This window comes from Moschus berezovskii, chromosome 13, assembly GCF_049115385.1.
Source record: "Moschus berezovskii isolate FMDL1 chromosome 13, NW_MosBer_1.0, whole genome shotgun sequence".
In the NCBI taxonomy this organism is placed as follows: Eukaryota; Metazoa; Chordata; class Mammalia; order Artiodactyla; family Moschidae; genus Moschus; species Moschus berezovskii.
Genome location: NC_142472.1, coordinates 11,385,995 through 11,401,867, shown reverse-complemented (window position 1 = coordinate 11,401,867; position 15,873 = coordinate 11,385,995). Strand labels below are relative to the sequence as shown.

At 45.8% G+C, this 15,873-nt stretch overlaps 1 protein-coding gene across 13 annotated transcripts in view; it reads right to left on the bottom strand.

Annotated features, from left to right (window-relative positions):
• The window catches only part of DOCK9 (dedicator of cytokinesis 9), a 279,313-nt gene that overhangs the window by 158,183 nt on the left and 105,257 nt on the right, over positions 1–15,873 (bottom strand). The gene's annotated exons all lie outside the window — the stretch shown is intronic.

Sequence of the window (15,873 nt, the reverse complement as noted above, 5' to 3'; positions counted from 1 at the left end):
ACAGGCAGTGCGTGGCCACATAACGGGGGCACCACCTCAGCCCCTCAGAAGGCAGCTTGTCCCTTCTCTGACCACTGTGGCCTCATTAGGAGCAGTCCTAGGGTGCAGTCCTTAGGCCGTGCGTTGAAATGACCCGTGGACAGGTCATCTCCCTCACTGTTAGCACCCTGGGATGGAGACAGGTCTCCCTGTCTCTACAGCCCCTCAGCACGGAGCCCAGGACCCAGAGACACTGTGATAGCTTAAGGCCTTTCCCTTGCACAGCCCCTCTCCAGGCTCCATACATCCCTGTTGAGGTCAACTGTTGCTTGGCATCTTGGTTAGGAAGATTTACAGGAAGATGGCTCATTAAGTCCGCCCTCCCAATGTCATGTAGGTGATATGACTCGGAGGTGCACAGAAGCCATACCACAACACAGGCACATCCCAAGATCTTGGGCCAGAACTGCTTGGAGGTATCACAGATCAGTCATCGCACAAACTCAGAATGCCCCCAAGGCACACAGCTCCTATATGATGACCCTAATAGAGATTTATTCAATCCTAAAAGTTCATGTGATGTCACCAAACATTGCAAAGCTAAATGCTTCTAAACTATGATTAATCAAATACAAATTTCAACTAAGCTTGCTACAAAAAAGATGGAATGACCTAATTCTTGTGACACAGATTGATAACACAAAGTCATGATCGTATGAAGAGGTGATATGAGTATGAAGCCAAAAAATGTCTCAAAGAAAGTATTACTCAGGTGTGTCAACAGGTTCACCGATTAAAATGTATTGTTTTCCTGTATTTTTGATGTCGATAATTTGGCTTTTTAAATGTTGTAATTGGTTGTGATTTCTTTTCAAATTCTAAATAAATATTCACTTTCATGCCTTATTTTGTATTTGTAACTTGAATTATTTTCCTTAAAGCCCCAAAACTCTAAGCTTCACTGCTCAGAAAATCTGTATCTGCCCTAATAGGGCCATATATATACCACACAGATACTGATCAAGTTGAAGGCCATCTATAGCACAGTGGTTAAAAAAACTGAGCCTGTGAAGTTACGTGAGGCTGTTATTGGGCCTCATTGAATTAATGCTCAACACAGCTTGGCAAACAGCAGGCACATAATAAATGTAATTATTATTATTAAATGTTGCTTTGACCAGTAGATGGGGATGGGGGCCACTTTTAATAATATTATTATTAAAAGTGTTGCTTGCATGACAGCAATCTGAGTTTTTTGTTCTTGAGTGAGTGCTACACATACATTCAATGTCACCAACCTGTTTATAAAACCCTTCTTCTATGCTCCAGGAACATATTAATCAGACAACAATGGCTAGGACTTTCATAGAGAAGGAAAAAAAGGCCAAACATGGAGAAAACTATATAATAATAAACAGAGAGGACACTGGAATTCAGGGTCTGAGCCAAAGAAAACCCAGACAGACGCTTCCATTACAAGTGGTGTTGGAAAGGACAGAACAGTTTTCGGGGGGTAGGGGATGGAGAGAGCAGACTCTTTGGGGCCCAGAGATGGTTTTCCCTCAATGAATCAAAGCCTTGGCTTCTTTGGACAGGACTCGGAACAGCCTGAGGCTGTTTGTGTGACCAGATGGTGGGAAGAAGCGGCTCCATCTCGAAGGACACCCCGGGCCCAAGGGAGCTGCTGATGCCCAGGGCCCCCATCCCCATCTACTGGTAGCAGGCCAGCTTCCAGTGACCACGCAGCTCTCACGCGCGCCAAAGGCCAGGACCCACACGCCCTCCCATCCATCTCCCTCAGAGCCTCGCTGAACCCAGTCCTTCTGACCGCATTTGCTGCTCTGGGTTTGGTCGATTGACATCCACGCAAATTGAAGTTCCAGATCCACAGGCAATCGGAAGTCAGGTAATGTTCTCAGGACCAAGAAAACGAGACTCCTCTGGAATCCAGCAGAATGGGAGAGCACCAGCCCACGAATGAGCTCAATGTTGGCCAAGTGTGCACGAAGCCTCGAAAACCAGGGGACAAGCTGAACAAAAAGGCTTTCTGATTCTATTGCTCTCCCCTCTGACATGATGGCTTCCCGTGAACTTTCTAGTCATTTCTTGCCTTTGTGTGTCTGGTAATTAAATGTTAACACAAGCTGAAACCCTGAGCGCCACTGCTTGAAATAGCAAACTGAGGAAACGGCAGCTCTTGGAGCACTCTATTTTAAGACATGAGAAATGCGTCGCTTCTGCTTATAAAGAATTTAGGACTTCCTTGATTTATCTGTGAGCTACAAAACCTCCTCCATCGGCTGAGATGAAAAGCCTTCATGGAACTGAGGACATTTTTCAAATGGTGCCCTTCTCCATGTTGCCCCACAGGACCCAGCACTGCTGCTGGGGCGGAGGGCGGGAGGGGACGCTTGCAGTAAGAAGGGAAGGGGCTTTGAAGGCAGATGTTAATCCTGCAGGCCCGAGACTTTCCGCACCACCATCTTGCACACAACTCTCACTCCATACTCCCACCAGGAACTTCTTGGAAGCTGTCAGATTTGAAGGAACAATCCTCACCTTCCTATAAATAGGGTAAGCGCAGGACATAAAGAGCTGTCTCCCTCCCCCATTGCAAGGGCTGTTAGCAGATATGTGTTCATTCTCTCCATGGGTTTTCACGGAGCCTGTCCAGGAGCACTGTGCCAGGTCTTTGGGGCCCTGAGATGAAAAGGACACAGCACCCCCACCCCCCAGAAAGCTCACAAGCGAGAGGGGAGGTGGACGTGTGAACGAGGCAGAACGCAGTAACCGACAGCAATGGAGCCCAGGAGTGGCACTTGACCCACTAGAATGAAACTGACTCTCCTCCCCTCCCCACTCCTGTTAGAGTACAAGCTCCAGGAGGGGAAAGATCTCTGTTTTATTTACTGGTATTAAGTCTAAATGATTTCTGCTTTGTCCAGCCCCTGAAATAGCTCCTGCATTGCACAGGCAAGTGGTGAGTGAAGGGGCCCAACAGTGCGGTGCTTCCTAAAGGAAGTGGTTAGAGCTGAGTCCAAGAGGTGAACAAATCAGCCAGGCTTCAGGGTGGCCCAGAGACCCCTTACAGAGAAAACGGAGAAGCCGAGGATCATGCTCGTGGGTTGAACCAGATTTTGCAGGGCCTGAAATCTGTATCATCGAAGGGAGAATGGGGTTTAAAAAAATACAAAGTTATGAATAGAAAGTTGCTGGGGTCTCTTCCGGGCCTGCTCAATCCCCTCTGAACAGGTGAGTTCAGGAAGTGAAATGAAGTGAAGTAAAAATCGCGCAGTCCTGTCCAACTCTTTGCGACCCTATAGACTATACAGTCCATGGAATTCTCCAGGCCAGAATACTGGAGTGGGTAGCCTTTCCCTTCTCCAGGGCATCTTCCCAATCTAGGGATGGAACCCAGGTCTCCTGCATTGCAGGCAGATTCTTTACCAGCTGAGCCACAAGGGAAGTCTAAGAATACTGGAGAGGGTAGCCTATCCCTTCTCCAGCAGATCTTCTTGACCCAGGAATCGAACCGGGATCTCCTGCATTGCAGGTGGATTCTTTAGCAACAGAGCTGTGAGGGAAGCCCTGAGTTCAGGAAGCGGCAGGCAGTTCAGGATAGCCAGGAAGAGCTCACAGTGGGCACAGGCCCCCACAGGCCAAGGGCTCGGAGCACCTCCTGTAGGGTGCGACAGTGTCGCTGGAACCCAGTGTGATGCAGAAAACTATGTTTAAGAGAACTCCTTTCTGAAAGGGTACTGGATACAGCTGCAAAGCACGAATGAACAAGCCACTTGAAATCAGCAGTGGACTCTCAGATGGATACACTTAGGAAGCAATGGACAGTTACCCTCAGGGCCTCGGTTTCTCTGAATGGGTGGGAACACTGGAGGCTGAGGCGCAGAGCTCTGTGCAAGGGGTCCCACTCCACCAATGCCCCAGGCAGCCCTTGGTCCTCCTCTAACATAAACGACTCTCTGAACAGCATCTGTTTGAGGTCGTCCCAAAGATTAGCTCACATGTCTCCAAGCCACCCCTGGACTACAGCCTGTGGTGAAGGATGAGGCTACAGTGCAGGCAGGCCATGTTGAGAAGGGCCCTAAGGAAACCAGCAAACCAGTGAAGGAGCAAAGAGACTGAGAGACATAAAACGAGGTGCGTACATCCTCCAGCCGTGGAAAATGGCCTCCAATCTCCTTGTGACACACACGGTCTTCTTCCCTTAACCCAGGACTTTAGGACTTGGGAGACCCTGACAACCAACATCCGATCACCTTCTACTCCAGCAATACACATTCTTTTGCAGACTGCTAACAATGTGTGCCGGAACAAAGGCCTCAGCAGCTGTTCAGAATTGGCCATGTTTAAAACGAGCAGGAGGTTCAGCAAGAACAGAGCTGCAACTGTGCAAATGTCGGAACCTGAAATTTGTCTGGTCCAACCCTCCCATCTTACAGACAGGGACACCTGGGAGCATGGGTGGGAGCTGTGTGTCTGTCCTGAGGTCCCGGGCGGAGCTGCTGACAAACCTGGGCTGGTATCCAGGGTCTCCTGACCCCTGGACCACCTCTTCCCTGGTCCCCGCTCCTCCTCGCGGCCTCTACATTTTAAATTTTTGGATGCTCACTGATAGCATGCACAAGCGCCTGCTCCAGAAGACTGGAGGAAAGGGGGACCCTATCTTAGCGTGGACTGAGAAGAAAGCTCGAACCTCAGCACAAAACCACAACAGCTGGTGAACTGGAATGAACACCAAACTTACAGACATCTAAATATATTTCTCATGCTGAAATGCGGTGCTATCCTTAGAAGAGACGAACACCAAGAATAACACGCTTGTGAATATTGCTTTTTTATATTACAAACACGGATAAGATGCTAAATTCCTTTCTTTACACAGTGCTGAAATGAGCATTCAAACGAGAGAGCTTGTCACTGAGAGACTGTACTGAATCACCATGTCAGTGTGAGCAATACCTGGACATGCAAAATCAATCAGTCGGATGGAAGGAAAAGAACCTGCGTTTTATATTTGTCACTTTCATAAATAAGTGTGGTTTTCCAAAATTATTATCCTATTACTAAAGTGGACAGAATTAGAGACTATGAAACACTGTCGAACCAATGGCATCTAGAAAATGGAATGGCAATGGAGGTAATAATGAAGCTAATAATACTAATTAACAAAAGCCCACATAACTGCTTGCACGCAGTCAGCTGTGCTCAATGGGGGGGGCATAGAGAACGAGGGACTTAGGGGGGACTCCTCCATGCCCTGTGCCCCTGAGAATCCTGAGTGGAGCCGAGTGCTGCCCATGCAGACCACACTTCAAGTGTCTTCTTTCTGCCCTGAGGCAGGGCATGAGCCAGAGAGGCAGAGAAGGGAGGGAGGAGACAGCGAACAGGCGGAGAGCCCGAGGGACGCCTCTGTACACGTCGCGCACACACACCACGCCAGCTGCTGATTCTCCTGCCGTTTTTTCACACGTGAAAAGCGACGGTGAAGGCAAAAGAGAAAGACACACACCACGGTAGGTGCCTGAAGAAGTCTAGCTTCAATCTACACCACAGACTCCATTCCCATCAGTAATTTCCCTCCCACTTTTTTTAGCATTATAGACTGAAATTCTTCACTCTTCCTATGTCAATAAAAGCTATTTTTGAAACCCTGAAATGAAGAGGTCAAGCAATTAAGCTGAAAGGCTCTAAAAGCCAGATTTAGTCAGATTTCAAAACAACTTACTACTTATCTGTGAACACTGGGGGAGAGTGCGGCGGGCAATGGAATATTCAGAACACGGTTCTGGTTCACAGGAGTTTCTGAGCACATCATCACCAGGAAGGCAGTTCGGACACCAGCAAGGGCAGGAATAGGGTGTCAGGATTAAAGTCCTGATCCCCAAAATAATTGCTATTGTTGCAGGTGGTGATGGGTGGATGGGGGTTCATCATATCAGTCCAGTGTTTCTCAAAGTACGGCCCCACCCAGGCCAGCAGTGCCAGAGCTGCCTGGAACTTGCTGGAAATGCACGTTCCCCCCAGAGCCACCGAATCAGAAATTCTGAGGGTGGGGCCGGTCAATCTGGGTGCCTGTGATGCCACCCAAGTCAGAAAACCACTCTCCTAGTCTGTCTACCTTCGTGTATGTTTCAGAAATTCATATTACAAAGTGTGTTTTAAAAATCCTGGCTCGACTGCTTGTTGACTATGTGGCCTTGGGACAAATTACTCAATCTCCATATCCACATCTGAAAATAGGAAAAATACCAATTTCTCTTATCTTCTTCATCACAGGGTCACTGAAGGGTTTCAATATTAAGTGCGTGGTACAAAGCACTGAAAAATACCACTTTCTCTTATCTTCATCGCAAGGTCACTGAAGGGTTTCAATATACAGTGTGTGGTTCAGAGCACTGGTCATGGGGATCATACGTAGCTAAGCTCATTTAGATACAGAGAATTTTAGTCCCTAGAGCATAAACAAGCCTTTGCTGGATCACACATAAATTCTCTCTCTAAACTTGCCCCGAAACTCTTAGGGTTACATCACCACCTTTTCCTAGATGTGGAAACTGCACCTCGGAGGGGTTCCATGAATCAACAAAGGTCTCACAGATGGTGACCTGTGGGTCTCCTGGCCCCAAGCCCACGACCTTTCTCATCACTCATTGGAGAGACACGTGATAGCACTGCAGAGTTCCAGAACAGGAAGCCCTTCCCTAAAGCCTCCACTTCTTTTTGTCCCGGGAACACACAACACTGGGCCACACCACGCTGCTCCAGCCTCCACACCTCCAGGGAGGACAGGCATCTGAGGCCTTCTACCCACCTCTGAGATCTAGAAACATAAGCTACACTGAACTACCCAGGCACCACGATCTCACACCGGGAGAGAGAAAACGCAGAGTCCTTCCCTGAGAGATAATCATTTTCTGTATCAAGTATTGATACATTACAAATCATACTCCAAAATACTAAATCTTCCTTAAGAACCAGATTTGAACATGAGGTTTTAATGCCATTAGGTAAAAGGTCATTCACATTATTTCTAAATACTTCAAGGACAAGATCTCGGCAAGGAGAACCCAACCTTAAACTTAAATCATGCATTTCCTCCCCAACCCAGATTCACAAATATGACTTACCCCCACAAAAAAAAAACCTACAGTTTTTCTGACTGGAGGTGTTGAAGCTCTGGAGTGTGTATGGTTACAGACCTGCGTTGTTCGGTAGTAGCTTCTAGCTACATGTGACCATCTTGAATTTAGACGTGCTGCTGCTGCTGCTGAGTCACTTCAGTCGTGTCCGACTCTGTGCGACCCCATAGACGGAAGCCCACCAGGCTCCCCTGTCCCTGGGATTCTCCAGGCAAGAACACTGGAGTGGGTTGCCATTTCCTTCTCCAATGTGTGAAAGTGAAAAGTGAAAGTGAAGTCGCTCAGTCGTGTCCAACCCTTAGCGACCGCACGGACTGCAGCCCACCAGGTTCCTCCATCCATGGGATTTTCCAGGCAATAGTACTGGAGTGGCTTGCCATTGCCTTCTCCGTTAGATGTGCTACAGGTGTAAAATAGACAGCCAGTTTCAAAGATTAAGTATGAATAAAAGAATGTATAATGCCTTGATATTTTATAAGGATTAAATGTTGAAAGGATACTACTTTTGGAAATACTGGGTTAAAAGACTATATTACTAAAATTAATTACACATATTTACTTCACTGTAATTTGGCTACAAGAAAATTTAGAATTACATATGTGCCTCATGCTATAGTTCCATTGGGGCTTCCCTTGTGGCTCAGACGGTTAAAAATCTGCCTGCAATGTGGGAGACTTGGGTTCTATTCCTGGGTCGGGAAGATCCCTTGGAGGAGGGCATGGCAACCCACTCCAGTATTCTGGCCTGGAGAGATTGTATGAAATATACTTTTTGTTTTACAGATAATTTTTAACACTTCAGGGCAGAACAAGGAACAGAAAACTTTCTGAAATTTTCAGTTAGGGAGAAAAGATAATTTTGGGGAAACTACCCACACTGGAGACAAAACAGTCAGGTTAAGTTGTGATGAAGTTAAAGCAGGCGAACTGGATTGTTCAGTGTTGCTAACAGGTCCCACTTGACTGTCTTCTTGCCCCTACATCTTGTGGGTCTCCACTACCCTTTCCACATGTAGTCAAGTTACTGGGATTCTGGTAATAGGGTCACACACTGAGTTTTCCCAAATGTCCTACAAGAATCAGAGACCGTGATGGTACAGTTTCAGAGGCCAGTGAGAAGCAGGGGAACTGACACAGAAACGGCGGGTGCTGGCTGAGAGGAGAGAGGGAGGCCAATGAGAAGCAGGGGAGCTGACACAGAGATGGCGGGTGCTGGCTGAGAGGAGAGAGGGAGGCCAATGAGAAGCAGGGGAGATGACACAGAGATGGCGGGTGCTGGCTGAGAGGAGAGAGGGAGGCCAATGAGAAGCAGGGGAGCTGACACAGAGACGGCGGGTGCTGGCTGAGAGGAGAGAGGGAGGCCAATGAGAAGCAGGGGAGCTGACACAGAGACGGCGGGTGCTGGCTGAGAGGAGAGAGGGAGGCCAATGAGAAGCAGGGGAGATGACACAGAGACGGCGGGTGCTGGCTGAGAGGAGAGAGAGACAGGTCTGGGCCCTGGTCACCTATGTTCGCATCTGTGTCCTGAAGTCACAAAACGGAAGCCAACATTTTACTTTAGATCAAAAATAACAGAAGCACAGGAGAGTTTGGGCACAATACCCACATGGCATTTAGTCAAGCAGGCTCCTCTAGTGCACCCCCTCTGACTTGTTCTGGCATTTCAGCATGTTTGAATATTGGTGGCAAAACCAATGAAGGTGAAAGAGGGAGAAAGATCCTCAGGTCCAGTCTCTCCTAAAAGCCCTTTCGGCAACCCGCACCTTGCACCCTGACGAGGGCCATGCCAGAAGGAAAGAAAATGGGGGGTGGGGGGGTGGGGAGCTTTGACATTACATCAGGGATGGAATATAAAAAACCAAAACAAAACAAAACACAGGGTTCCTATGGGGCATATACCCCCCTCCCACTAGAGAGGGAGACTGTACAAACAACCTCAGCACAACACAGCAGAGAGGCACGATAACCTAACACGCTAGAACAATGATTCATGGTGAGCCACGGAGCACACAGTCTTCAGGAAGACAAGGGGGGAGAGTACAGGCTTTTTCGAGGAGCTGGGATGTGATTGGGACTTGAAAGATGAAAGAAAGTGGTCGGGCAGTGAAGCCGTGCCAGGCCAAAAGCAGTGCTGCGCCCATGTGTGAAAGCACCCTGGACAAAGAACAGTGGGCCGGGCCAGGACGCATTTTGGGAAGTGCAGCAGACAAGACAGACCTGCACGCAGCTCCAGCCCCAGCCTCTGAGGGCCGAGTGGGCACGCCGTGCCTTCTCTGCACAGACAAGTTAGCAAAGGGGTTTAAGCAGGAAATGAATGGCCATTATCTGCACTTTGGAACAACTGGCCTGGTGGCATAATAGGGCACGGCTCAAAGTAAAGAAAGACTGAATGTGGTTAAGTTGACCAGGGCAGCCCAGACAACCTTTCAGAGACAAGGGGTTGGAGGACAGCCATCATGACTATCTCCATCCGGCAGAAACAATCTCGGCTTAGAAAACTCAAGTGTTTAGAAGACATAGGGCCCAGGACTTCTGACTGCGAGGGCAGGCCCTTGGCACCGCCCACTTCTGCCTTAGTAGTGGCACCGACGCTCCACTGCAAGGAGACCCCGAAACAGAACTTTGGACCTGCTCCTCCCCGAGCCCTGCTGGAAAGTGGCACGTCCACTTGTCTGGAAGGCGAGCACTAAAAACTTCTCAAGCCTCAAACAACACTCGAAGAGAAACTTAGGAAAAGCTGTATCACATTACAGAGATATTTCCAACTTCTGGAAAGTTGAGGATAAACTATAATTTCCAAGTCTTCTTGCTTCTAAAATTATACTCAGTCATCTCATCTGTAGGCTCAAGCCAGATCTTCTTGCCTTTCCTGTACTTCACTCCCTGCTACCACTTCTATTTGCTTCCCTGGTGGCTCAGATGGTAAAGAATCTGCCTGCAATGTGGGACCAGTCCCTGGGTCGGGAAGGTCCCCTGGAGGAGCACATAGCAACCCACTCCAGTATTCTTGTCTGTCTAGAATCCCATGCACAGAGGAGCCTGGCGGGCTACAGTCCATGGGGTTGCAAAGAGTCAGACACAACTGAGTGACTTACAGTCATATCACTTCTATTTATTTGCAGGTTTGACAACCCACTGCACTTGTCTTATTCATTACATTGGGTTGAAACCAAGTATCTCCTGTTTTATAGCTCCTCCAACTCAAAACCCAGACGATTCTGGATAAACTGAGCTCAGAACCTAAAACAAACCCCCAGGTCCTGATGTGACCCCATCACAGCGTACTGTGGGCCAAAGTGAATGATCCTGAACATAGGCTTTTAGTGCCAGATGGAAACTTTGAGGTTATTTACTACACACTTCTCACTTTACTTTTTTTTTTTTTTTTTCATTTTTCTTCTCATTTTTCATTTTTCTTCTCATTGGGTTTCCCTTGTGGCTCATCTGGTAAAGAATCTGCCCGCAATGCAAGTGACCTCGGTAAGATCCCCTGGAGAAGGGAAAGGCTACCCACTCCAGTATTCTGGCCTGGAGAATTTCATGGACTATATAGTCCATGGGGTCGCAAAGAGTCAGACACGACTGAGCAGCTTTCACTTTCACTTTCTCATGTTACAGACAAAAGTGCTGAAGCCAGGCTTGGGCTGGCACAGGAGGGAGGGAAGGGTGTTCACCTGCAGAGATTAAAAGGCAGATCCCTGACCAGATCTGAAGCTGGTCTCCAAACTGTCTTCTTGGGACCAGCCATATCACTCACTGGCAGTGACACAGTTCTGCTGTCTCGTGTTTGGCCACCACCTGTCAAAGGCTAGGGAACACTGAGCAGATGGCAGCCTCCTATAAACACCATGGGGACCACGGTGCCTCTTTCACTGATTAGGAAATAAACATTTCAGGGTTATCCTGGATTGTGCTATAAATCAATTAAAAAAAAGAAATCTAGTGAGGAAAATAAGATATCTCCAGATTCTCAGATATCCTACCAATCTATCTATGCTCCTGTATAATCTTCTGGGAGGATGATAAAACGTGACCCAAAAGAAGAGTGACGTGACCCCCAACTCCATCCTGTTCATGTTTCCAACGCCTTTAGCCATGACCATCCTCCTCTTCGTCTGTCTGTGCTGTTCAACTGCTGTTGTTTTGCCACTTAGAAATTGGCCTTTCTCTAACCAGCTTTAAATTTCTTAAGGGCAGTGAGTTCTGAACTTCTGTTTTTTCTTTATAATCCCAACTTCAAGCATAAGGAATACACTGGTTTTTGGTAATGAATCGTACATATGTGTTCAGGTATGGGTTCTGGAAAACCTGACTGGCACCTTAAAGCTGGCTCTGTCACTCCCTAAAAGTACAATTTTTTGTAGGTTACTTCTCTGGGCTCAGCCTCCTCATCTGTAAAAAAGACTAATAATAACAGTAACTGCCTCTTGGAGGATGAACTGACATAACATATTTAATAGGTTTAAAACAGTTTCTGGCACAAAGGAAGACACTATATAAATATTTTCTATTTTTGTTTTTACATCGAAAAAAAAAAACAGTGCGACTGCCAGTACCTTGTTATAAAAACAGTGACTAGTCACTCTGCCTCCATGTTACTGACACACATGAGAAAAGAAACGAGCAGGCCTCCTGGAAGGTGGGAGAGGCCCCGAGCTATAAGGACACAGTGACATGAGCTGCGGAAGCCGCTTCTCTAGGGTGAGAGAAGCATCCATTTGCCAAAGATTCCTCCCGGCAACTGCCCCCCGCAGTACATGTGCCACCGCGGGGCCTCATTCACACAGACTGTTCATACAAACGATCAGGTCCCTGTGCCCTCAGTAAAGCAGGGCTTTGCCTGCTTTAGGTACTAAAAACATAGACCGTGTCCTTGCTGGAGCCAATGATGAAGATGATTTAAGTGTTGTCTGCCTGAGTGGAAAAGGATGGGTGAGGCCAACACTCCCTGAGCCTAAAAGTATACCAGGTAAACAGCATTTCTGAGGACAGAAGCCCCTCATTGCCCACGCCATGCTGCTTGGAGAGAAGCACGTCTCACTCACCGCTGCATCCCCAGTACACTACCCGGTACGCTTGCAAATCTCGGTTCTTAAAGAAGTGGCTGAATGAACAAAGACACAAGTGAAGGGGAAACCGAGCAGCACAGTGAAGGCTGGTGGCTCTGAATATGGAAAACGTCCTGTTTTTTCTTTTTGGTCACCTGGGAATATGTCATTATACAGAGCTTGCAGGAATTTCCTTCCTTCACCACTCAGTATATTTAAAAAAAAAAACAAACTACCTACTGAATAATATCAATGTAATATCATTAATTAATTATTTCTAAAGATGTCTATAAGGATGCAGAAAGCATGGAGGGCAGAGGGCTTTACAAATATAAATTAATTAACTCAATCACAATACGCTAAAGTCTTAGAGGATACTGACAACAACATGAACATTACCCATGAGCTTATCCTTCAGGGTTTGTATCTTAATTCGCTTCTGCTAGTTCTAGAGTAAATAGAACTTACAGGAGAAAAGGCTTCCCCAGGTAATACACTGACTTAATAAGAAGCCCGTCTCCTATTTCTTTCTACATGGGTACACATGCTGCCTTCTCATACAGTCATTTAGCTAATCACTTGTTCTTTAAAATAGTAAAATAAGAACTCAGATTCAATGTTGAACACTTGAAGATCCCAGAAAAATATCAAAAACTGGGGATTCCCTGACCCTCCAGTGGTTAGGACTCTGCACTTCCACTGCAGAGGGCACAGGTTCAACCCCTGGTCTAGGAACTAAGATTCCTCATGTGCACAGCCAATAAACAAACGAACAAATAAATAATTTCTTTAAAAAGAAAAATATCAAAAATAAAACAAATGTTTCTAAAAAGATACTGCTTTAAAGATACCTAACAAGTATACCTAACATGTGAAAATACAGTTCTCTTCATCTTCACATCCTCCACCCTTCAGAATTCCCCAAGTAAGACCTGAGCAGAGGTCCTTACCTGCCTCTTGAAAGTTAGCAATGCAAGGGCAACACCAGGACATAGGCCCCAGCCTGTCCTGAGTCTCTGAAGCCACACCCTTTTCCTCTAAATTGTTGAGCCGTAACAATTAGAATAAATTATTTCCAGGAACTGCATTAGAGTTTGGGGAGCAAAAATAGGTATTCAAATGTCAGCAGGGTAACTAACTTGTAGACATCCAGAGTATCCTGATTGTTCCCCCGTTAGTCACTCAAGGCCCACAGAGTCATTTTTCCATGGGGTTGGCAGTAAGCCTAGAGAGGAATGGGGAAATTTCACCATTCACTTCCTCCCCAGCTACCGTCACAATGAAGGGACCAGACCCACCTGCGTAGCTGCCTGTAAGTTGGACCTCACAGCCTCTGAACACATACTTCTCTTCTAATAGAAACACCGACTCCAGCACGGGCCAAGCAGCCATGGCTAAGGGGGACTTAACTGCTGCCCTGGCAGAGGCGAAAGAGGCATTAACTTCCGATGGGAGTTTTACAGGAAAAGGGCTTCTTCTCAGTAGCATAAGTGCTTTCAGATACATTTACCAGTACATTCACTGTTAGTCACTCACATGATACAGTCATTTCTGAGATTGTACCCTGTACTAGTGGCAAAAACTGGAAACAAACTGAATCAAATTATGGTACAGCCATAAAAAAGAATAGCATACATCTATACATGGTGACAAAGAAAGATGTTCTTGATATGTTCTAGGAGCAAATTAATGCAGAAGTTTATAGTAGCACACATTTTCCAAAGACATACAATAAGTTATATTTTCACATGCATGGGAGAAAGCTTGGAGAAAGTTATTTACCAAGTAATTAACTGTTGGCACTTTAGGAAATCAAAGGTAAGGACACTTTACGTTTCCCTATTTTATCCTATCTCTATTTCTAATTATATGCATTAATTATTTTTTGGCTTTCTAAACTATGTCATATTTTCCCCAAGGACTGATTGTGTACATAACTAAAACTGGTGAAACTTGATTTCAAGATTCTAGCTCTTGAATAAAATAAGTTACTTACATTTAAACATTACAGACTCGGGGATTCTCAACAAGCAAGCGAGCTACTGACATAATAATAATGAACGGTGCCAAAAACACACAGATCTCGAGGCTGCGCTGCGTAACTCTTAAAAACTTGGAGAAAAGCTGCACTCCTCGCAGTGTGTTGAACGCACATTTGCCAAGGGCAGCAAGGATCACAGGTAAAGAGATCTGCCTAGGGCAGAAGCTCTGTGTAAGTATCCTCGCTTCTCTTATCTGTGGCAGCTCTATCTTGTTCACCACAATGTAAGAGAGAAACACTATCAGACAAGAACAGGTTCCTTCTCGGATCACTGCTGCCTCCCCGTCCCCCTCACACCTCTCCGCAGGTGTAGGAGCCAGAGCTCCTCACGCTCCCAAGAGCTTCTGGGTCCCCCACGAGCACCCCCCGCCAGGTGCAGCTGCAGCCGGCCCAGCCTTATCCATTACAGCGGAAGACAAACTCCCTCTGGAACTGCCCGGGGTGAGATTCGACCTAAACAAATAACTGGGACATGAGAGGCTGAATTTCTTTTTTTTTTTTTTTTGAGCACAAGAAAGAGAAACAAATTTTTTAAAAGTTACTAGGGTGATTCAAAAAAAAAAAAAATCACAGAGCATCTTTCTACAGTGTATTTAATCTTCTGGACATATTTTTCTACACATCTGGAGAATCACTGACAAAAGATTTTTAAGAATATTCACAAGGGAACCCAAACCACACAACTTCCTCCAAGAAATCACAAGTGACATCAGCTGGGAGCTTTAACCGGTTTAATCTATTACCGCATGTAAGCAGCCCATGCTTCTCAATGGATAAATGAACTATTGTGCTAGCAGAAAGGAATCCAAGATAACGAAAAACATCTCTAAACAATGTTGGGAGGAGGGGGGGCCTAAATCTCTCAGATGAAAACCTACATCCAAAAAGCCCCTTACACTTTACTTTCTCAGTTTTGGATTAGCAACATAATTTTGAAGGCAGTACAATATATGGCTGTCTCACAGATCAAAGTTGATTTAATTCAAGTCAAATCCAAGTTTAGGTTTAGAGTCTTAAAAACATTAATTGAAAAATAAGTTAATTAACCCAACACTTCATAACAGCAAATGAACCTTGATGTTTTTTTTTAAAAAAATCACTATATAAAATTGCTAAGTATGAGTGTAACAATCCCTTTAACAGATCATTTGAAAGGCTTAATTGTCCCCTCCGACATGCATGTTGATTGCTTTTTGCAGTTTGCTTTAAAAGTTATGTGCCTTTATTGTACTGAAGAAATTCCGAGAGAGAAGTACAACCTACTCATTGATGCTAACAACAAAACCATTTTTCACATTCTGCCTTACAAAGTCTACTGAGGCACTTGAATTTATCCAGACTGCTATGAGTTTAGCTAATGTTAAGAATAGAAACTTTTCTAGCAACTGGTTTCCAAGCACAGGTTATTTCTTACTTTGTTCAATTCAAGGCAAACTTGTTAAAAGGGGTGAGGACACACGTAAGTTCAGTAGCTAGGTTCCTTAAACCACACCCCCATATTACCTTCCTAATTTTCACAAATACATAATGTGAACAAGTTTTAATTCTGCAAAGGGCATCTTTTTCAAGCCTATTAAAGGCAATTACAGTGTGCCTCCCAGGTTTACATGTGGCAACAGTGCAGCCAGGTGAGACTTAATTTTGAACA